Consider the following 24,398-nt stretch of genomic DNA (forward strand, 5'->3'; position numbering starts at 1 on the left):
TGAGGTAAGATCATTTCATGGTTTGGCTATTTTTTACAGAAAGTTTATAAAGAATTTTAGTGTTGCTTGTAATGTTATGACTGAAACAATGAGGGGAGATAAAAAGGAATTCAAGTGGACACATGGAGCTAATAAGAGTTCTGAGACTTTGAAACAAAAGGTTGTTGAATTGCTTGTATTAGCTTTGCCTAATTTCAACAAAGTATTTCAAGTTGAATGTAATGCAAGTGGTAATGCAATAGGAGCTGTATTAAGTCAAGAAGGTAAGCCTATTGCTTTCTTTAGTGAAAAGTTGAATGATGCTAAAATGAAGTATTATGTGTATGATCAAGAGTTTTATGCTATTGTTTAAGCATTGAAGAAGTGGAGACACTATTTTATTCCTAAGGAGTTTATGTTGTATACTGATCATAAAGCTTTACAATACTTGGGAAGTCAACATAAATTGAATCAGAGACATATGAAGTGGGTTGAGTACTTGTAGAGTTTCACATTTTTTATCAAGCATAAGAGTGGAGTTACTAATAGAGTTGCAGATGTATTGAGTAGAAGACGCTCTTTGTTGACTGAAATGAAGGTTGAAGTTCTTGGTTTTGATGAAATGAAAGAGTTGTGTGATGTTGATCTTGATTTTTTTGAGGCATGGAGAGAGTGCAGAGCACCAAATCTAATACATCACATAAGTAAGTATGATGAGTATTTCATTCAAGAAGGTATGTTCTCTAAAGGTATTCAGCTATATATTCCTAGAAGTTCTATGAGGTTGAATTTGATTAAGGAAAATCATAGTGGTGGATTGGCTAGATATTTTGGAATTGATAAGACATTGAGTTTGCTAAAAGAAAAGTATTATTGGCCACAAATGTATAAGGATGGTTAGAAATTTGTAAAGAGTTGCGGAGTTGTCAAGTTGCAAAAGGAGTAAGTCAAAATACTAGTTTGTATACACCTATTACTGTTCTTGAAAAACCTTGCAGTGACATTAGTATGGATTTTGTTCTTGGATTACCTAAGATAGTGAAGGGGTATGATTTCATATTTGTTGTAGTGGACATATTTTCTAAGATGGTTCATTTCATACCATGTAAGAAGATATTAGATGTAGAGCATGTTGCTAAACTTTCCTTTAAAGAGATTGTGAGATTGCATGGATTACCAAGAAGTATTATTTCTGACAGAGATAGTAAGTTTGTTGGTTATTTTTGGAAGACTTTATGGAAGAAGATGGGTACTAAGTTGAAGTTTAGTTCTACATTTCATCCATAGACTGATGGATAGATAGAGGCTGTGAATAGAAGCTTGGGTAATTTGCTGAGACGTTTAGTTGGAGATAAGCCAAGTAATTGGGAAGTAGTGTTGGTACAAGCTGAGTTTGCATATAACAATTATGTGAATAGGAGTACAGGGAAAACACCTTTTGAGATTGTTACTAGAATGCATTCTAGAGGTATATTAGATTTGAGAGATGTTGTTGGTGAAGAAAAGAGAAGCATTGGAGGAGAAGAATTTGTTGATTTTATGGAGTTTTTGCATAAGGAAGTGAATTTGAGATTGGAAAAAAGTAATCAAAAGTATAAGGAGAATCCTGATAAGTCTAGAAGACATCATGATTTTGAAGTTGATGATTAGGTGATGGTTCATTTAAAGAAAGGAAGATTTCCTGTTGGAACATACAGTGAGCTGAAGATGAAAAAATTTGGACCTTGTAAGATCTTGAAGAAGTTTGACAGTGGTAATGCTTATGAACTTGAGTTACTTGAGGACATGGATATATCTCCTATTGCTGATTTGTATAAGTATCATGAGTTAGATGATGAAGTTGTTGTATCAGAAGACTATCTTAAGAAGTAGATTGAAGAAGTTGAACAGATATTGGGTCAGAGAATTGGCAAGAGCACAAGAGAAAAATATTACTATGAATATTTGGTAAAGTGGAAGAACAGGCCTATTGAAGATGCTTCATGGATTTCTCAATCTGAGCTAGATCCAACTCAGATTGTGACATCTTAATGATTCAAGAGAATCATTTCTTTTAACCTTGGTTGTCTGATGCAAGAGCATCCTGGGTTGCCTTGGCATCCTGCTCACTTTTGTTCATTCTGCCAGTTGCTGTTGAGTTCCTTTGGTTGCCAAGTTCCTTTAGTTGCTAAGTTCCTTTGCTGCTAAGTTCCTTTGGTTGTCGAATTCCTTTGGTTGCTGAGTTCCTTTACTATGGAGTTCTTTTGGTTGTTGAGTTCCTTTGGTTGCCGAGTTCCTTTGGTTTCCAAGTGATCCTTGGATGCCGAGTGATTCTTTTAGATGTTGAGCTTGTATAGATGTTGAGTGCTAGTTTTTGTGAAATCTTCATTTGCTAAGTTATCTATGTCTGGTTCCAGTTTGGGCTGACTTTGCTTGCATTTAATTTTGGTATAGGTAGTTAATATCTTTTATGGGTCAAATTATGGCTTTCCTTATTCTATAATCTTCTGTAATCCATTTTGGCTAGTATTTAAAGAGGTCTAGGATTGAGTTTTAGGGGTTAGTTAGTAGGGAGTAAAGGAGGAGATCAAGAAAGAGAGGCTTGTGTCCTAAGAATGTGAACTTGAAGTGGATCATGAATCTGCAATTGAATGTATTTGTAATTGGTCATAACCTAGAAGGCCTTATAGCTAGGCATGTATGCTGATATTTTCATGAATCAATAAAGCATTTGTTCTTCTTCCCTTTGGTGGTTGTCCTTTGTGTTGTGTTTCCACTGTGTTAACTCTTGCAGGGTGGTTTGGATAGCTAGGTGAGCCTTTGGCCCTAGTTATTTAGCCCTTGCCTACGTCATGGTAGCAAGGTGAACTAAGCCTTCATGAGTTGAAAGATGTGGATATTTCTTCATGAGTGTTTCAACAAAGGCTAGTTCCTTTGCAATATCTCCATATGTGGAAACAAAATGGACTAGATGCTTATTAGTTTAGCCTTGATGTTTGCTTCATCTGTATATAGCACTACTAACAAAATTTGGGAGTTGAGGAGATTTTTGAAATGCTTCTCACTTTATGCTAGAGATTTTGGCAGAGTTATACTAGATGTCTATATATGACTCTCCAAACTCAGAATATGACTCCTTATTCCTTATGTGAAGAGTATGGGATTACACAATTTGGTGTACAAAGAGAAGATGTTCTCCAGTACATTCTTCACACTATCTATTTTGGTTGCTAACTCAAGTTGTGATAGTACAATAGCACTTGATATCTTTTCATCAACCTTATGTTGGAACTCTCTCAAACCGTTCAAGTAATTTTACATTTGAATCTAGGTCTATGTCATTTAGCTTCTCCACTAAGTTGGTTAAGTGTTCAATTATTGGCTTGTTTTCCTCTGGAGCCAATAGACTGAATGCATGAATAAAAATGTCCTTGATATCTATCAAGACTTGCTTCTACCTATGCTCCTATCTGAATAGTTCTTGTTTCTTCTTCTTTGCTAGAACATCCTTTAGTATGCCCATCTTCTTAATGGTGATAGTTGCATAATCAAACTTAGGAAACTTAATCACTTCATCCAAGTTCACATTACTGAATGATGTGACTTCATCTATTAGCTTCTATACTTAGCCTATGAAGAGCATGATTAGGAGGAGTAGTAGTTTCTAGTAAAGTTACCAATGTTTGTATTGCTAATTGCTCCTCAGGTTTGGTAGTCATACCTAGCTCTTCGGTCTTTTCATTTTCCTTCTCTACATTCATAGATGCACTTTGCTCTTGTGTTGTAGGTGTAGGAGTATCTACCTGACATGTTTGAACTTGTGTTCCTTTAGTCTTCTTTGTTTCATTTTTTTGCTCTCTAATTATCTCACCCTTGTCATGTTCACTTTCCTTTATAGTGACTGAGATTGGAGTACTTTGTGCCAATGTATTAATGGTAGAAGTAGTTGGCTCCTTCCTTTGATATACCACAAGGGGTAATGTAGGTTGTATCATGGAAAATTGAGGAGGGGTTGTAGGTGTAGCTTGTTTCTATACTTCCTCCCCTGCAAATACCTTGTTTGCCTTCTCAATTTCATCAACACTCACTAGTATAGGATTGTCACAAAGTTTTCTGTGGGTAGTGGATTCTACCAATATCTTCTTTAAGTCATCCTCTATGAGGGGATTGATGTTCTAACTGACAGTATTAGAAACATCCTTAATCTTTACACTATCACATTCTATATTCACCTCATGTGGAGAACTGGCACTCAACACTAGTGTATCCTATACACTCTGTACTGTCTACTGCTCTTCCTCAGCTGGTGCTTGAGTTTCTTTGTTTGTTTTAGTGCCTTCCTCTTGTGTAACTATCTTAGTGTCAATTGTGATTACCTTAGTTACCTATTGTAGCTCTTCTTTGTCCTCACCTACCTTAATAGGTGCTTGCATTATTGCCTTGGGTGTTGTCAAACCATATAGTGATTTCCAAATCAAAGTGGTCTTTTATACAACATCCTCAACCTTGTTCTGCAATATGTTGAATGCCCTATATTTTGGTGCAAATTTTCTAGTATGCTTCTTCAATTCCTTGGCCATTGTTTCCCTATCCAATTCTAGAACCACTCTAGCAAGTGTAGTCTCTCTAATTTGTCTTTCTATGTTTAGACTATATTGCCACTTTTGTTCAACTCTATCAGATAATTCCTTTGGTAGAGGTTTGGAAATATCAATTGGAGATTGTTTAAATGTTTCCATCATGACATAAATCAACTCCTCTACTTGGTTCATCTCAAATTTTCCAAGTGTATCAAATTTAATATGTGAGAGACCAAATAAATCAACATTGTTCCTTATATTCTCACATATATTGTCTATATCTAAAGAATGACTATGAATTACCACTTGAAACTATTTGTTGTCATCAGATTTAGTCTTCTCTTCATCAGATTTAGCTGGCACAACATTTTTTCTCCTCGATCTCTTCTAAGACTCTTCACCCTTGCTACCTTGACTAGCTCACTTTTCGTTTTACTTGGCTACTTCCTTAGCCTTTTGTGTAGTGGTTCTTGTGCTAGCCCTTGTTGTAGGTATTGTAGGCTGAGTAGGTTTTGCAACCTTCCTTGGTTTCCTAGCAGCTGGTGTCATAGCTTTCCTCTTCTTTTGCTTGGGTGCTTCATTGGCTTCCTCTCCCTTGACACCTTCTTCGATTTCCACTTCTTCTACTTGATCTTCTCCTTGACCTTGAGATAAGGACAATGGTACTTAAGATAGTATATCCTCCTCTTCATCATCATCATCATCATCATCATCTTCTTCTTCTTCATCCGCTTCTTCACCAAATTTCTCTTTTAACTTCTTCTCAAATTTTGTTATTTTTCCTAATGACTAAGGTAGTCTTCAAATCCTTAGTTATCTTTGATTTGGCCAAGTCATAGTTTCCAAAGGTAGTAGCTTTAGCATCTACAACTTCTACAAGTAATGTTGTTATTGTTTTAGAGGCTTCATCAACATTGATTTCATAGCCTAGTGGCCTTAGTGACCTTACCCTTGGAGCAACAAATTGAACATATGTATAGTTAGTATCAACTAGAAAGAAAACATCATTAAAGTGTTTCTCAACTAGTGAATTGGCATCCTTAGTCTCTTCTTCATTGATTTCTTGAAGTCCTCAAAATAACTAGTCATAACTGACTCAAAATTATTCCCAAGTTGCTCAATAAACTCACCTATCTACACTACAATAGATTTGTTTGTTTTCCAAGAGACTTTACCAAATGCGGGGAATGCATTTTGTACATAAAAGAACATACATACAAGAATTGAGCCAAATTTACATTGTGTACTTTTGGTCTTCCTTATAGCTCCCAAACCTTTTGATAATTGGTGAATCTGCAATTGAGAAAGGTCATAGGTATGATCCTTCTTGACTATCTTATAGCCCATGTCAACAACAATACATGGTATTGATAAAGATGGCCCTATTCCACACACCACTGCTGATGATGCGGGTGACTCCCCGGTGAGGGAAACCAAACTCTCCTTCCTTCACTCTGTTAAATAAAAGCTGACTCTTTCTTTCAGGTTGATTCTTGGTTATATAATGAAATAATGGGGCTAAAGAAGAAAATGGATACCTTGCAACATAACCAGGAGGCTGACCAAGCTATTATTCAACACATGGAGGTGAAAATGGGAGATATCCCAAAAAAACTAAAGGATTATGAGTAGAATCTTAGATTTCTCATAAGGGAAAGTGGAACAAAAATGGAGCAAGTTACCTCTAGCATCTATGCAGTTGCAGCGACTTTAGGTAAAAGAGTTAATGAGGGAACCATATCTTTTGAGGGCCCAAGAAAGAGGACAAGATAGAGTTCAAGGAAAAAAGCTTTGATTGTTGCTGCTTCTTCGGCTACTAACTCCATCTAGGACATGACTAAGATTGGTAAGGAGGCTATGAAGATGATTATGAAATTTCAATATTTTCTTGGGTCTTCTTCTCTGGTTGGGTTCCTATGCAGGTCCTGTTTGCTGGCTAGTTCTTCTGGTTCCTGTGTTTGGTCCTATTTTCTAGTTTTTAGGTTTTAACTTGTACTGTTGGTTCCAGGTCCTTGTAAAACTTGGGTATTTTATTTGGACTTTTTTAGTGGTTTTAGGTCCCTGTAAAACCTGATTTTGATGCTACTTTTCAATAGGTTTTTGGGCTCTTTCCTGTTGGATGGCTTGTTTTTTCCTTTTTTGAGGATGTGAAAGGGTTTCGGGGTCCCTTCAAAACCTATTTTTACCGTAATCTAAAACAATACATGGTACTCTGTTGAGCTTGTTTGATTAGTAGAATTTATGTGCTATTATCTTCACTACAAATGCAACTAGGGGATCTAAAATAGTATCAATTATCATTTCTCATTTGTTCCAAACTACCCCTATATTCTTCTCAATGACCTCTTTAGATTCACTTCTCATTGTTTTAGGTTAGTCAAGTGTTGGATACCCTATTACTCTATGTACAATTTTCTTGGTGATCTTCACCGATCCATTATCCAACCATATAGAATTATCATAAATTCTACACAAAACTATCTTAATCCATTCAGTCTTGAAAACATTTGGAAAATCTAGGGTATGGGTCAACCCTTTCCTCTCTATGATATTTAATTCATTCTTCAATGCTCTGTTTTCACATAATTTTCCATAGATTTCCCTAATCTCCATGTCTCCTATGCTTCCAAACTTACATGTATAGCAACATCTAACATCTTGATTCATTAAAACTCGAGGTGGTATCATCAACAATGCACTAGATGGATCTTGCTTGTAAGCGATATCAGGTATGGCTCTAAGGTTTGATTGTCTTATCTCATTACTTATCAATTGCACATTCAAAACTTATTTACCCTCTTTAACCTTAGCAGATGAAGAACTAGACACTATAATGTAAACTAGGGTTTGCAAAAATTCAAACTACGTAGCTTGGCACATGATAGGTACCTTTTTGAATCTGTTGTGATAGTGTCAAGCAACTATTGAATTTGGCTTGCAAAAACTGGTATGATCTCTTTCAATTTTCCTTTCACTCTTCATGCTCTTCGTCAAAAATCCTTTTGTCATCTTCAACCATGACTTTGTCCTCTTGAACTTTGTTTTTTTGCTTGGTCACCTCACATAGTAATACTGATTGGATTTCTTGTTCTCTTTTGAGATTTTTGACTTCTTCAGTTAGGATTCCATTCTTTTCCATTAGATCTACAATTGCTGCATCAAATTCATTAGAGTTTCCATTTGCAAATATTTATTTGTATCAATCTCTTGGTATTATGCTCATTATTGTCAATCTCTTAGTATTGTATGTCATTCTCTTCAATAGCAATTTCCTTCCTTCTTTTCAATGATCTCTTTAACTCATCTCTTGCTTCATTCAATTGATGTAGGGAAAGTTGTATTTCAATTGTCTAGTTCTCAATAGTCTTTCCCAACTTGTAGACTTCCATTTCCAAGATCTTTCCTCAAAGCTATAAAACTTTACTTTCCAGAGAATTGTGCCCTGATACCAATTTTTGGAAATATAATAGGGAAGTAAAGTCTAAGAGGGGGGAGGGGGGTGGTGAATCAACACTTAAAACTTTCAACCTCTAAAACAATTCACCACACATACATCTCACAATCTATGCATATAAATTGAAATACCAAATTAAGCATATACATCCATAGCATGAAAGAAAAATATTCAACACGTGTGATACAAGATATTTGGTTACCCAGAAACTCTCCATGGAGACGGTAAAATTGGGGTGGGGATGACACCTAAAAATCTTCACTACTATAGTAATAAAGTGTATCCAATGAAGGTTACAATGTTTTACCATGAAACATGATCTACCCTATGAAATTTTTGCCCTATTAAAGTCTTACAAGATTGTTAGATCTTGTAGAAGTTGAAAAAATCAACTTCATAGTTCACTAAGAACACCTGCATGCAAATAACCTGTTACTGAAGAGAAACTAGAGAAGGAAAAAAGTGCAACTTGGAAATCTCAACAGGCTGAGAGCAAAATGTATTCCAAGATAATGAAAAAGAAATTAAAAGAGTTCAACCTTAAAGGTGAATGAAAACCCTAAAGCCTAAGAAAGCTAGGTTACACATTAATAATTAATAAAAGGATTAATTATTAATGCACCTAAGAGAAAGCTTAAGCACTAAAGAGTAATAACTTAACTAATTAAATCAAAATGATTTAAGTAGTAAGAAAAAAAAATATTACTCTAACACCCCCCCCTTAAGCTAAACAAAGGGGATAAGCTAACCTAGCACAACTATGAAAATAGGAAATGGGTCCTAGCAACAAGACTTGATTAGGTACCCAAAAACAAGGAAATCTCTACAAACCAGAGACAAAGGAGAAAACTGAGTGAGAAAAACTCCTCTCCAAAAAGAGATGAAAAAAAAAAACAAAAAAAAATGGCTCAAGAGACTCTCTCAAAACCATCCGTACAACCAGCCCCCAATGAGAGAGAGAAGAGACACCAAAGCCCCCCCGAAATGATGGAGCCCCTATAGAAATGATTGAACCAATGGAACTCCAATGCGGAATAAACAAGGGCATAGAACAAGGAAACCCTTGAATGAGAGAAGAAACTTGAAGGCCTAATTAATGTTCAAAGGAGAAAACATGAGGATCCTAAAAGGGAATCCCTAATGTAAGTGTATTGACACTGTCATGAAAGAGAAGATGAATGTCCTCTATAGAATCCTCAACAAGTGCACCTAGAGGGTCAAATAGAGCTGAAGAAGAATCCTAATGAAGAGAAAAGACCTCAACTAGATGTGGTGAGGTAGTCAAAATAGTGATCTCAAGAACAATACAAAGGTTCAAGTGTCCTGACTGCACCACATGATGCTCTTGCAAAAGAGAAGAGTTGTGCTTCGATAATGGAGATGGTGGAGTAAAGTGTGAGAAGGTTTAGAGATAGGTGGTATGATCAAATGTCCCTGTAGCAATAAGGCCTCCTATTGCACTATCCCAAATGAAGATTAAATCTGTAGTGAACTCAACTATCTTCTCTGATCTACTATGTGTAATCTGATAAATTGAGAGAATGTTTGCAGATAGAGATGGAACATACAATACATCATTGAATGTGCCATCCTGAATGCCAGCTAAACCTTTCCTGTAGACTATTAGGGTAGTGTTATTCCCCATGAGAATATGAGGAATGAGAGAAGCCTTAATAGTGGAGAAGACCCTTGGAGAAGATGCCATATGGTGAGAAGCACTTGAATCTAGTATCCAAGGGACCTAGGAAGGAGATGCAAGGGATGCCCATAATGCACGACCTTGTCCAAAATTTGGTGTAGATCCCAAAGAGATGGAAGAAGATTGAAAGGCAGACCCCTTGAGGTAGAAGAGGATGGAAAGAAAACAATTCTTTTCTGAAGAAGAGCTTGTAAATTGGCAATATGTTTCTAATAGCCATCAAATCTCTTCTGAAAATAATGTGACTCATCATGAGGTCTCTTTCGATAATAGGAATAGGTAGGACTTGCAATATTCTTTTTCTCCTTCTTAGAAGAAGATGATGGACCAATAGAGTGCTAAGAGGAGCAATCTGATATCTGCTTCAGCTTCTGCTTTTGTGTATCCTGAGGTGACTTGGTAAGAAATTTCTATGACTGTGAACCTATAAGTGAATCCATCTAACTGAGCTTGGACTACTCAGAGTTAGCTTGTCATAAAATGTGTCAAAAGAGGGCATAAAATGTTGTGCACCTAGTACATCCATAGTGGAGTAGAAGGTAGAAGTGAAAATCTAATAAGGACCTCAAAACTTTGAGAGTATCAGAAAGATACACTCATCATTTGACTTTTTATTTCTAGCAACTTGTAAAATAGATCGAAGAGACTTGAACTTCATCAAGAAGTCCTCAATGTTGGTGAATGATTCAAGAACCAAGGAGGTGAACTCTATAGCTATCTATAGAACCCTAAATTGATTCATTGTGCCAAACAAGGTGGAAACCTTGTCCCACATAGCCTTGGGTGTAGTCAAACCATCCAGGTGAAATAGTAACCCATCTAAAATATTCATTGCAATGAGGCCCATTGTCTCATCCATCTTATTGTGCTGCATAAGAACCTTATAAGTCCTCTATAGAACTGGCAAAGCTACATCAAGGCATGACAATAACCGCTTTTCCATAAGCAATCTGGTCATCTGTCCTTTCCAAGTATGGTAGTTGTGAGGTGTAATGCAGGTGACAAAAGAGTCTTCCATTGAGAGAAAGTAGACAAAAGTAGAAGGGTCATTTCTGAATTAAATTACAAAAAGGAAAATGCATCACCCCATAATGTATAAATTTATCCCTCATATACCAAAGAAACAACTAAGGAAAGCACATAAAACTAGAAGAAAACCTAGACGCCAGATGTAGAGAGGGAGGAAACTGAAGCCTCTACCTCAATGCCAAAAATAGGATCTCAAATGGCCATGTCATGAAATGAAACTAGCATCATCATCTCTAGCTCGAAACTAGCTTTTCAATACCTTTTAGATAAAAAAAAGACCTCTGTATGCTCAAGTTATGGCCAAAAAATGAACTAATCCTTCAAAAAATGAGCTCTCTAGAAAATTATAGAGACTACAAAAAATTTGACAACTGTATAGCCATCAAAGTGCCATCTACTAGAAGAAAATCTAGTTGTTAGGAAATGATGTAAGTAAGCCAAAAAAGTTACATCAGCAACCTAAAAATTCTATCAGCAAAAATGATGATGTTAGCCTAACAAAAAATGACATCACCCTACTATTTTTCTATCGGGCAAAGGGACGGTGGCGGCGATGGTCATCAGGCGATGCTGTGGTGACGACAGTAGTGGAATGGTGGCCAGCTAGTGGTAGTTGGGTGTGGGTCAAGCCACGGTGGCTCACTGACTGAGGTGGGGTACAGGCTAGGCATGGGTAACATGCTAGTAGTGACGAGGTGGCACGTTGGTGGCTGTCTTGCGAAGCGCCCAAAAATAATGAATTATTTATTTATGTTTTGTTTTTTTTCAATTTTTGAGTTTGTACGGCCCTCGGGAGGCCAATTTTTTTTTTAGAGGCTAATGTGGCTGAAATTTGCAAATTTTATATGAATTTTGACTCTACCAAGCCTTTTGAGCATGATGGTGGCATCCGTTTTTGCCCAAAGTGCACGAAAAAAAGGTGCCTCTAGATTGAAGAAAAAAAACCTCAAAAAGATGGGTTTTCTATCTTTGAATCGTGACTTCAAGATCTTCAAACTAGGCAGTAGTAGGGAAGCTCTGATACCATGTAGAAGTTGAGAAAATCAACTTCACAGTTCATTAAAGACACTTGGATGCAAATAACCTGTTGCTAAAGAGAAACTAGAGAAGGAAAAAAGCGCAGCTTGGAAATCTCAATGGAGTGAGAGTAAAATGTATTCCAAGATAAAGAAAAAAAAATTGCAAGGGTTCAACCTTAAAGGTGAACGAAAAACCTAAAGCCTAAGAAAGCTAGGTTGCACATTAATAATTAATAAAATAATTAATTATTAATGCACCTAAGAGAAAGCTTAAGCACTAAAGAGTAATAACTTAACTAATTAAATCAAAATGATTTAAGTAGTAAAAAAAAAAATTACTCTAACAAATCTTACCCTATTAAAGGATTTAAATGCCCTGCTAAAAGTGTGCCTGGTAAAAGGACTTTAACTTACAATAAAGTAAGCACCTTGTTAAAGGATTTATAACAACCTGTCAAGACTACTCTATTAGGATTTAACTGCTTCACCTATTAAAATGTCACAGCAATTATCCTTCGGTTAGCACTCTATTGCTTGATGTTAGATCACATCTATACTAATGTATACTTGATCCTTTCCTATCAGATGTATCTTTGCTATCCTCTGATTCCTTTCCTCCATTCTTGTTTAACTGATGTTGCAATATTACTCAATTCATAACACCTTAATCAACGTGAATGCTCTATTTGTGCATGCAAACTCTCTTCAATTCTCTTTAAGCATTCCTTAGAAATTTTAGGGTTTGTCTTCCTTAAGAAGACCTTGGTGACTTACGATTAGGTATGAATCAATGGTAGTGATTCACCCATATTATCACTTAAACCTTCCCTTTTTCTGATTGGATGCATGTAATGCACAAGGATTCACAATTAAGGTTTTTCCTTATCATTAAAGATCATAAAACAATTCTCAAGTCAGCCCAAAAATGGTTTGCATAGAAGTTTGTGCCATTACAATCATTTATTTCAAAACTCTATAACTCATCACTTGAAGTCCTTGATGCTCAACATCAACTACAACTTCAATGTTGTAACTCAGCCTCTAAATGACTTAGCATTCACCACTCACTTGAGATCTGAATAGCTCAACACATACCATCTGCTTAACACTTGAGTGACTCGACACTTACTAGTTACTCAGCTTACACTAAATATATATCAGTTCGCATATACTATCTGACAACTTATGCTCGACATGTATTACTTATTCAGCATGAACTAAGTAAATGACTTAAGTATATTGTCACTTATATGTCAAACCCAATATGAGATTAATGCCAAGTGTTTTTTCCTTTTACAAGATTTCCACATTAAAAATCTTGGCATCAAATATATGATTATTGTTATGTTGCAAGTTGATTTTCATGATATTTACTTTTTACTACAATTTGGTAACAACTAGATAATAGTAAAGTTATATTTTTGATATTTGGTAAAGTAATAAATAAAGAGTTAACTATTTGGAGTAAATTAATTGTGAAGTTGAACAAGATCACTAAGTGGCTTCTTTTGATGTGTATGAATTTTTGTTGGTATTGAAAGGTTTGAAGAGACTATAGGGTAATTGATTATAATTGATTCACCCACCTCCCCCTCTTAGTTATCAAAAAATCAATATTAGAGCTTAGTGTTTGGAGAAATAAATTTAAAGGAATGTGAGCTAAAGATCAAAAGATATATAAGAGAGAGGTGCCAAAGTTGAATAAGGAGAATGTATCCTAATGGTAAGACAGAATGATGCTACAACATTTGGAACTGGAGATAATATAACATAATGGTTAGATAATGAGTAAACTACACATGTTGCTCCTATGATTGTGGAAAAAATGAATGAGAAGAGGAATCTTAATTGTCTAATGACTAAGATTGCATTTACTCCTAATGATGTCAAGTTTTATGATATCAAGAAATGCACTAATGTAAACAGATGTGGAACAAATTGGCACTTGTACATGGTGGAGATCCAAATGAACTAAGAGCTAGAGCTAAAAGTCTTAGAGGCAAGTATGATGGAATTATAATGAAAGAAGGTGATAATGATGCACAATATGTAAATGAAATCAAAGAAGTTGTGAGTGTAATAAGAGTTCTTATAGGTATTATTAGTTACTATAAAATTGTAAGTAAAGTTCTTAGAACTATCCTACCTATCTATTCTATAAAAGTTTCTACAATTCAATAAGTAAGAGCTATTCTAGGAAATATATTGACACTCGACAGTTTAGTTGGTTGGTTGACCATATTTTAATTGAGCATTAATTATGATAATAGTATCGTTATACTTAAAAATTCTTTCAAATAGTTACTAACCATTGGTAATTCAAAGAAAGAGAAGAAAAGTAAGGAAGAAAGTGAGTCTAAATATGAAGATGATCTAGATGAAATTGAAGCATTTCTTGCAAGAAGGTTATTAAGAGGTAAAGATAAATGCAAATGTAAACTACCCATAATTTATTTTAAGTGCAATAAAGTTGGTAATTTTGTGGCTAAAATTCCTAATAAAAGTGAGAGTGATAGAAATGAAATGAAATATTATAAGTACAGAAAGAACAAGGGAGACAAAGACAAATGAAAGAAATCATTTTATATTTCTAAAGAAGAGCACACCAAAACCATTACTAATGAAGAGAAGGAAGTATATAAGTTGAGATGGTATATGTTGCTATCATGAAAGATCCCAATGGAGAAAGGTATGAAAGTAAAATACCCCTTATCTCACATGTTAGCAAGAATGAATCATGAATTATAGATCGTGGATACTCACATCATATGACTAGTGACATAAGTAAGTTTGACAAATTTGAGGAAATTGATGATTTTGGAACTGTTAAGTTAGGTAATGGTGTTCCATGTCCAATGAAAGGTAGAGTATCACTAAGATTGAATGATAAAATTAGATGTGATGATGCATTTTGGGTACAAGGACTAAAACATAATCTTTTGAGTGTTCTTTAGTTGAACAATTGATCTGAATCATTTTATCAATTTAGAGGAAAATACTAGAAAAAAGAATAGTGGTATTGTAAATACATAATAATTCATATGAAGACTTCTATTTATTCATAATATTAAATATTTTATAAATTTTTGGAGAATCTCGTAAGTGATATGTATGCCTATGAATCAATCAAATTTGGAAAAACTCGTGGATGAGATGTATGATTAGTCATAAAAGTTGGGCAATCTTGTGAATGAGATGTATTCCCATGAACTCAATAGGAGATGGGAAATCTCATGGATGAGATGTATGCTCATGAACTCCATATACAAGATTTGATACAAATTGGCAATCTCAACAAACAAGGTTATCTCCATATCCTTTTGTTGTTCAATTCATCTTGAGCCTCTTTATACATCTTCATGGAAGTTGAAAGTCACTTCATCTACATCTTCATTATAAATTGAATGGACAATTCAATTTTTTTTTGAAAAGTCTTTATAATCGAATATAGACAATTATTAATTAAAATATTTGATTTAATCTAATATGCAAATCAATTATGATCATTCCTTCCTCTTACAAGGCAATGGGCCCTATTGTCTTATCACCTTCTACAAGATATATACTCAACAATGATTTTTCCATGTAGCCTAAAAATGAGATCTTTATTAAATATCTTTATCTAGACACCTTTCCAAGTCTACTATTAACCATCTTTTCTTTGTCAGTTTTGATGTGACTTTAGAGATTAAGGGAAAGAAATGTTGGTAACATCAACCCTGCAATGAAAACTATTTCCCATCTAAATATTTCCAATGGAATGACTGACAAGCGTGAAGCATGGATAACTAAAAGGAGAGAAGACCCATACAAGCACCATAGTTGTACAAGGCCCGATGGTATAGAAAGATACTTTATCACAAAGTAGACAACTGAGGCACAACCCCAACATAGCCATAAAATAGACAAGCTGACCATGTAACTTGATTTTTGTCATAGTTCCAATGTTTGTAGTGGGTCTTGCGAGAAATATATGCTACCACATTTCCCAATGCTACACCAACAAATATAAGAGTGGTGCATATCCAGAAAGGACCATATAAGTTTGGGTTGTTAACAATTTTCTCATAAAAGGTGCCTTTGTATGGAAGTAGGGAATCTCAAATCCTCTCCAAGACATCAGATGTATCCACATTGAAGTATGGCTAATAAGGTGTAACACCAAAAAATCTCTACCAACCACTAGGCTGAATATTATCTTGATAGTCTTGAAAAGGAATCATCAACATCTGAGGGGGGTCAAAATGTTACGATAATCTTTCCTTATGTTTCAGAAGGAGGGAAGATCTATAAATTTCTCTCTAGAAACTTCAACTGAACATGATCTAGACTTGAAACAATTGACACAAATTTGGAAACATTCTGATTGTCTATGTGGGTGTATCCACTGAACATTATCTTTGCCAAAATGCTTCTTCTTATCTTAGTGAATCGCGCGCTCGAGAATTTTCTTACATAGATCTTCAGCTGCTCATTGATTTGAATCATTTTGTCAATTCAAAGGAAAATATAGAAAGACAGAATAGTGGTATTGTAAACACATAATAAGTCATATAAAGACTTCTATTTATTCATAATATTAAATATCTTTTACAATTATGGATAATCTCTCAAGTGATATGTATGCCTATGAATCAATAAAATATGGAAAAACTCATGGAGGAGTTGTATGTTCGAGTTATAAAAGTTAGAAAATCCCATGAATGAGATGTATGCCCATAAACTCAATAGGAGATGGGAAATCCCATGGATGAGATGTATGCCCATGAATTCCATATACAATATCTAATACAAATTGGCAATGTCAAAAAACATGATTATCTCCATCTCCTTCTATTGTTCAATTCATCTTGAGCCTCTTTATACATCTTCATGGAAGTTGAAAGGTCACTTCATCTACACCTTTATTACAAATTGAATGGACAATTCAAAAAAATTTGAAAAGTCTTTGCAATTGAATATAGACAATAATTAATTAAAATATCTAATATGCAAGTCAATTATGATCAACAATCTAGGTCATAAGTTGGACTTTCATAACAAAAAAGTCAAGGTCTATGATGATGAAGGAAAACTAATTGGAACTAGAATGCAAAAAAAAGGCAATATTTTTTTATCTTGATCCTATTGTTGAGACATGTTTATTTTCTAAAGTTGAGGTTGTATTGTTGTGGCATAAAAATTTGTGTCATGTAAAATTTGAGAACATGATGAAGGTTAGTAGAAAGAAAAGATTTAGAGGCTTACCAAATCTACATAAACCTGAGAATGCTACATGTAAAGAATATAAATTTTGTAAGATGAAAAAGTCAAAATTTTCAAGCAAGACACACACTTCCAATGATATTTTGGAACTAGTACATACTGACTTATGTGGACCTATTGGTATGGAAAGATATTATGGTAAAAAATATTTCATCTTGTTTGTTGATGACTATTCTAGAATGACAACTTTTAATGTTCATGAAGTTGAAATTGCATGCTTTTGATATGTTCATAAGGATAGAGTTCAGAAAGAAACTAGTAAATTATTGAAATGTTTAAGATCTGATAGAGGTGGTGAGTTTATGTCTATTGAAATTAGTAATTTTTTTGCCAAGAATGGTATTAAAAGACAATTATCTACACCGAGGATATCACAAAAAAATGAGATTGTTGGGAGAATAAATATATCAATTGTGGATTGTGCAAGGGAATTGTTGATTGAAACAAATGTTGCACAAATATTCTAGATAGAAACTATTAGCACTGTTGTCTATACTGTCAATTGAGCTTAGTTGAAGAAAGGAACAAATAGGACACCCTATGAACTCTGGTATGGTTATACACCTAATGTTAGTTATTTGAAAATATTTTTAAGTAGGTTTTATATTCATAAGGATGGAAGCAATGGAAACTTTGACTCAAAAGGATATTAAGGTATATTTCTTGGCTATTCATCTAAGAGTAACACTTATGCATGTTTGAAGAAAGATACTAACAAAATGGTTGAAAGTGCCAATGTGAGAATTGATGAGTTTGCAAGTAAGAACAATGTAGAAAGAAAGAAGAAACCATAAGACTACAAAAAGTTTTTATATGTGTATAAAGAGGCAATTAAAATGCTACCCAAGTTACAACAGAGAGTTACTAAGAATCAAATAGTATTAACTAAGTCATAGACTAACTTACCCTAGAATCAGATAGTACAACCTGAGAAAGAAGTTAAACCTCAACTGAGTGAAGAAAATGTTGAGAATTAGAGAAGAACCTATATTAGCCAAATATGTGAGAAAGAATCATTCACCTACACAAATCATTGGAGACAAAAAAATTACAGTGTTGACAAGAAGTAAGTTAAGAGGCAACACATATTCAACAGTAGAATAGTTAAGGTTTCTCTTAAAAACGAGGATTGAAGAAATGATATGAATGAAGATATTGATCAGATAGAGAAGACCAACACATGGACATTAGTACCAAGACCTACATACAAGAATGTGATAAGAACAAAATGTATTTTCAAAAATAAGTTGAATGAAAATGGTGAAGTGGTGAGAAACAAGGCAATATTAGTTTTTAGAGGTTATGCACAAGAAGAAGGAATTGATTGTGGTGAGACATTTGTACCTATGACAATATTGGAATGTTTAAGAACATTGTTGGCCTATGCTGCTTACAAAAAGTTCAAAGTTAATTAAATGGATGTTAAATCTACATTTTTGAATGGGATACTTGAAGAATAAGTCTACACAAAACAACTAGAAGGATGCATTGAACTTGATCAGAGGAACATTCTTTGTAAGTTGAACAATGCATTGTATGGAATGGAACAAGCATCAGGAGCATGCTATGATAGGTTAAATTCTTACTTGATTAAGATTGGATTTGCTAGAACAAGTGAGAACAATAACCTATATTTGAAATGTGAATATGAAAGTATGGTGTTGATTATTGAAATATGTGGATGACATTATATTTGAAGGAAATGATATGTTATGCAAAACATTTTCTAATCAAACGAGTAATGAATTTGAGATGTCCATGTTTGGTGAGATCAAAATTTTCATTGGATTACAAGTTCATAAAAAAAGGAGTTCTATTTATGTGACTTAATATAAGTATGTAAAGGAAATTTTGAATGTTTTTGAAATGGATGAGTCAATTCTAGTCTGTAGACCTATGGTGACTTGAGTAAAATTATCTAAGGAAGACAATACTATAGAGGTAAATGAAACACAATACAACTCAATGATTGGTAAATTATAGTATGTTGTACATAGTAGATCATATATTTCATATGCTATTGGAATGTTGCAATGTTTTCATCTAATCCAAAGGAAATACACATGACTGGTGTGAACAAGATATTCAAATATCTAAAAGGAATTAAAGATTTTGGACTGTGGTGTAAACAAGATGGTGACATTACTCTTAAAGTCGATATTGACATATTAGGATAGCCATATGGATGATAGAAAAGGCACAAGTGGTGGAGATTTCTTTTTAGGAGAAAGACTAATTACATGGTTAAGTAAGAAACATAGTCGTATTTCACAATATACTATTGAAGTTGAGTATGTTGTTGTTGCGATCAATTGTTCAAATATTGTCTAGATTAAACAACAATTGGAAGGTATGCAAGAAGAGATAATTGATCCTATTACTATTTATTGTGATAAAATTATTGCAGTATATAAAATACTACATGACTCAGTTATTGCATGGTTTGATATGTGTGTAAAATACCCACAAATAGACATTTCCTTAGTCAAACTTGAGACCAAATTGAGCACTATATCCATCTCTTCTAATGAAGAATCTTGTTTTGAGGGAGGTATCTTATCATTATCCAATGGGGAATCAATATCACAGTAGGAAGAATTGGTATCTTCATCTTGATGACTTTCTGTTTCAAAAATCTCACCAACCTCAGGATCTTCTACATTTCCATCACTTTTTGCAACTTCATGGAGTTTTGAAACTTCAAATTTTTTTGCATCCTCAAAATTTATTGGCATATCCACACTTACTGAAACATCAACTCTTGGAAGAATTTCTTCATTGAATGGGAACACAAACTCCTCTTGATCATCTTCATCATTTTGTCCTCCTATAGATTTATCACATGATTCAAACATCATTGCACTAAACTGCAAAGGTTGTTTCTCCATGATCTTTGGAGGCTAATCTAAAACATCATTATACCCATATCCATTTTCTCTTGGACTAATACCTATAATACCATTATTCTCATTGTTGATGTTACTGTAAAGGTCAAAATTTCCACTTTGATTTTGAGAATAATTGTTTTGGGCAGCAAGTTGTCTTGGATGATTGCCTTGGTTTCTTGAGGAATTCAACTTTATTTTGATGAGTTCATTGGATAAAAGAGACATTGTCTCCTTCATGGGCTTAAACTCTCTAGCCATATTATTTTCTACTTCAGTGGATGTAGTTGTCTTCTACTCAAAGAAAATAGTCTTTTGAGACTCATACCTTGAATATGTAATTGTTGGCATTGGAGCAGCTATAACCTGCTTTGTGAATGTAATAGCCTGTTTGAAGACCTTTTTAATGGTATCAATGTCTCTAGGTGGGATCCTTCTTAGAAAAATAGAAGTTAATGAATCCATTGTTCCAAAATAGATATGGATAGTAGCCTCTTGTGGTACAATTTATGGAAATTATTTGATACATCTTATAGAAGTGATGATTGAACTGTGAAATAGTCTCATGGGGATCCCTCTTAATTGAGATGAAATGATGATTTAGGATAGCTAGATCAATATAGATCTTGAATTGTTCCAGAAACTTGCTCTTAGAAGAGTTCCAATCCCTTATAGATGTTGGTGGCAGATTGAGGTACCAATTGAATGCCATTTCCCCTAAAGTGTAAGGAAAAAGGTAGCATACTACGTCCATATGCTGAATCCGGTTTTGATTACAGATCTCCTTGAAAATTTTAATATGATCTTCTGTTGTTTGTGATTCTCAATAGATGAACTGTGGCAAAAAAAATTCAAGATTTTTGAGCAATTCATGTAATGGACCAGTTAGATTCAAAGGTGAACTTTGGGCATTGAAGCAAGACATGGTGCATAATGATGGGAATGTATGAATTAGAATGTAGAGTAGATGATAATTATGGAATATGTAATGCAAATGTGTGGAGTTCTTGGTATCTCTTTATCACTATGATGCTTGTGAATGTGACTAAATTTTAGGAACTTATGCTTATTCTGGAAAAGCCCACCTTTGAAGAAGCACACTTTCTCAAAACAATGCACCTATGCACCTCCTCAAAATTCACAGACTTAGAATTATTTTATTTTTTATTTTTAAAATTCTTTTAAAACTTATTATTATTTGAACATTTGAAAATCAAATAATTTTCAAAAAACTTAGGTTTTTTGAGCCGAATGGTTTTCAAATCCTCCTTCTAGCACTACTTCTATTGAGCTATCATTTTGCATGATGCTTAACGAAAGGAATCCTTTCAAATTCCTCTCTTGAAAAGCTAATGTGGGATCAACTCCAAGGTTCCAGGTGATCTTGTGACCTGCTAAAATCTGCTTAGTTGAAGATAAATGTATTTGTTCACAAGAAGGCCTTTGCAGGTTTGAACCAATTTTGGATCAAATGATCAATTTGTTTGTTGTTACAAAATTAACAGCAAAAGAGATATGTTTTTGGTATTTTCTATTTTTTTAATGAATGTAATCTAACAATGCAACTATATGAATTCCTAATTTAACCAGGGGTTAGCAAAGTAAATAACAAAGATAAAGTAACAAGAGACGAAAGTAAATAACATGAAAGGGAAATTCCTAATGGACATTAACCATGGAAACAACATGTCTGCATGTTAAGCCTTTGAAAATATCGGTAGGTAACCAATGAAAATAGGAGTAGCACTTCCGTAAATCCACTAATGCAATCGTCAATGGGAATTCAATAACTGTAAGATGTTTAACTTTTCATCAAATTGCAAGGACATAGAAAGTGTGCTCATGTGAGACAAAACTCTATGTAGGAACAATGTGGTGATCTCTTCTCGAACTAAGTACACCAATATAATTTGTAGACCCACAACAAACACTAGAATTAAAAGACTACACAAACAAAAATAACGCAATAAAATTTTGGCTCAATTAAATTCCATGAACATACATCCACAAAATATAACACATTTAGCCAAGAATCACTACACTCCAAATGCGAGTACCAACAACATATATTATTGCAAAATAAAAATGGTGACCCTAAATACATATTACATTCTTGAATTTATAAGAAATCCTTCTCTCAGTTTGTGTTGAGAGTGAGAGATTCCTTTACACAATCATATGCTTCTAAACTAATAAAAAAAATCTAATTATTTACAAATTGACTCTCTAACTAGTGCTAAGTAGGACTCGACCCATCTTTATATCAATTAATGGGTGCATGATGTAATACCCCAAAATTGGCTCATTGCCATTATACCAATTTTGGTCTATTTCTGATAATTTATAAGTCCTATTCTAATAGGCAATTCTCATTTTGCTATTCGCTACTTGACTTAATTGTCAGATGCAGAAAACCCTAATCTGCATTCATCATATTTCTTATTTAATTCCTATAGTATGTACTCATATTAGTTGCATTAAACCTACTTGATTTAATTATAATTTAATTATTAAGTATTTATACTTTAATTAATTAAATTATATCCTAAGGCTAATGTACTATGGAATTAAATTTAATAAAATGAGATATGCTCTCATAATTACCTTTTCTATTTAATTAAATAATCTATTAATTAATTAGAGATACTTAGATGACTCGAGTGCCGTGGAAAGGAATCCTCAAAATCCTCCAGATGTCCTCTGGAGTGATGGTCATCTCGCCCATCGGCAAGTGGAAGGTGTTCGTCTCCGAATGGAAATGCTTCACCAAAGCTGTGAGTAAGTCGTGATTCACCATCACGGTTGGAATCCGGCAAAGAAAGGACAAACCCAATCAGACAATGTGTGCCCGATCTGCATCATCCAAACTCTACAATAACTCTCCATATGGTAGATAGTGTGACCTAAATGCAACGTCTCCAAAGACCTCCTGCACGCACAACAAAAAAATGACAAACAAACGATCAGTATCAAGTCGAAATGACGCATCAAAATGAAATAAAATGCAATTTTAAAGTGCAAAAGTCAAAATTGTCATGGAAATTCGCATAGAATTCATGAAATCTCGTGCAAAATTCATGAAATCTTGCACGAAATTATAAAGTTTCGCACGAAGACATTGTTTCTTCGCTCGAAGAATCATGCATTCATGTGAAAAAATAATTGTTCATGCAAAGAAATCAATCTCCACACGAGAAAAGAAGATTTCACGTGAAAACCCAATCGACTCGTGCGAGGAATCTCTTTCTTCGTGCGAAACCAAATGCCTCCCGTGCAAAGATCCTCACCGCTGTGCGCGAAGAAACAGATAGCCTTGAATCTTTGCACGAAGAAAGAAGACCTTCGTGCGAGAAGAGATCGGTCTCGCACAAAGAAAGATTTTACCCCTAAAAAAAATCCTAAAACATGCAATAAATAACCTCAAAATGCAGGCAGAGGACAGAGGAGGAGGCCCCTCTGCAGGAGGCTCCACAGTAGCAGGTGCCACCACAGCCGCAGGCACCACCACAATAGCAAAAACTTGACATGTTAGATGAGGATATGCCAGATCAACTGGTAGGTGGGGTGTAGGACATGGTATGGAGGTACCGAGAGCAGGTTCGTGTGGCCTCCTGACAGTTGGGAGAGTTGCAGATTGCAGTAGCAGTCCGGGATGCGCATCTAGTGGAGAGATAGCGAGACAGATCGTCAAAGGGAGCGCACAGAGGCTGGAGTTGGCGCAGGGTGAGATCCACTTCCAGTCTGCTCAGGCTACATATTACTATGCTACATACACTAGTGACGTGCCAGATGAGACACTGCAGGTTCAACGATTCTCTCAGTACACGCGAGAGCCTAGAGGCGCATGACCTCCTGTCAAGCCAGATATGCCACCACCGCCTCTGCCACCTACTACCCCTGCTCCTCCTACTCCTCTTGGAGGTGAGGGATTAGGATAGAGTTAGACACTCTATGCATGATTTTTTTATTTTGATCCTTGGCTATGTATTGATTGGTGTGCCAGCACCACATGTATCATTTTTGATCGATTGCGCTCGAGTAGCGCCCATTTTTGTACTGACCCATTCTTTGATATATATATGAGATTTTGAGCTGAGTATTGCTGTGTACATGTCATTGTCTATTTTGTTTTGCTTTGATGTACATGAGATGTATGTTGTACTTAGATAGAACGCATATGTATGAACTGACATCTTACGTAGTGTCGTGTGTTTTTTTGTTTGACAGTCACAGGTATTCCATTGAGGAGTGTGAATCGATGAACCAAATGCTTGTGCAGTCATGGAGGAATTTGATGCATGTGGAGTATGAATAGAATTACCATCAAATTGCATGCTAATGTAAATGAAGTATGTAATGCAAGACTATTTTAAATGCAACCCTAGGTCTGGTTACCAAGCCTTGACAATTTATGATCATTGGATATAAAATAAAGCTCGTATGTTATACAACTCCCACTGACATTGCAATCATGAAAATATGAATATAACATACATTATTGGGATGTCA

At 34.7% G+C, this 24,398-nt stretch overlaps 1 pseudogene; it reads right to left on the reverse strand.

Annotated features, from left to right (window-relative positions):
* Nucleotides 1-15,357: 15,357 nt before the first annotated feature.
* On the reverse strand, nt 15,358-23,416 carry LOC149547803 (uncharacterized; annotated as a pseudogene).
* Between the last annotated feature and the right edge of the window lie 982 nt (nt 23,417-24,398).

The sequence above is a fragment of the Cupressus sempervirens genome, chromosome 7 (assembly GCF_028749045.1).
Source record: "Cupressus sempervirens isolate cs-2001-9-10 chromosome 7, ASM2874904v1, whole genome shotgun sequence".
Lineage (NCBI taxonomy): Eukaryota > Viridiplantae > Streptophyta > Pinopsida > Cupressales > Cupressaceae > Cupressus > Cupressus sempervirens.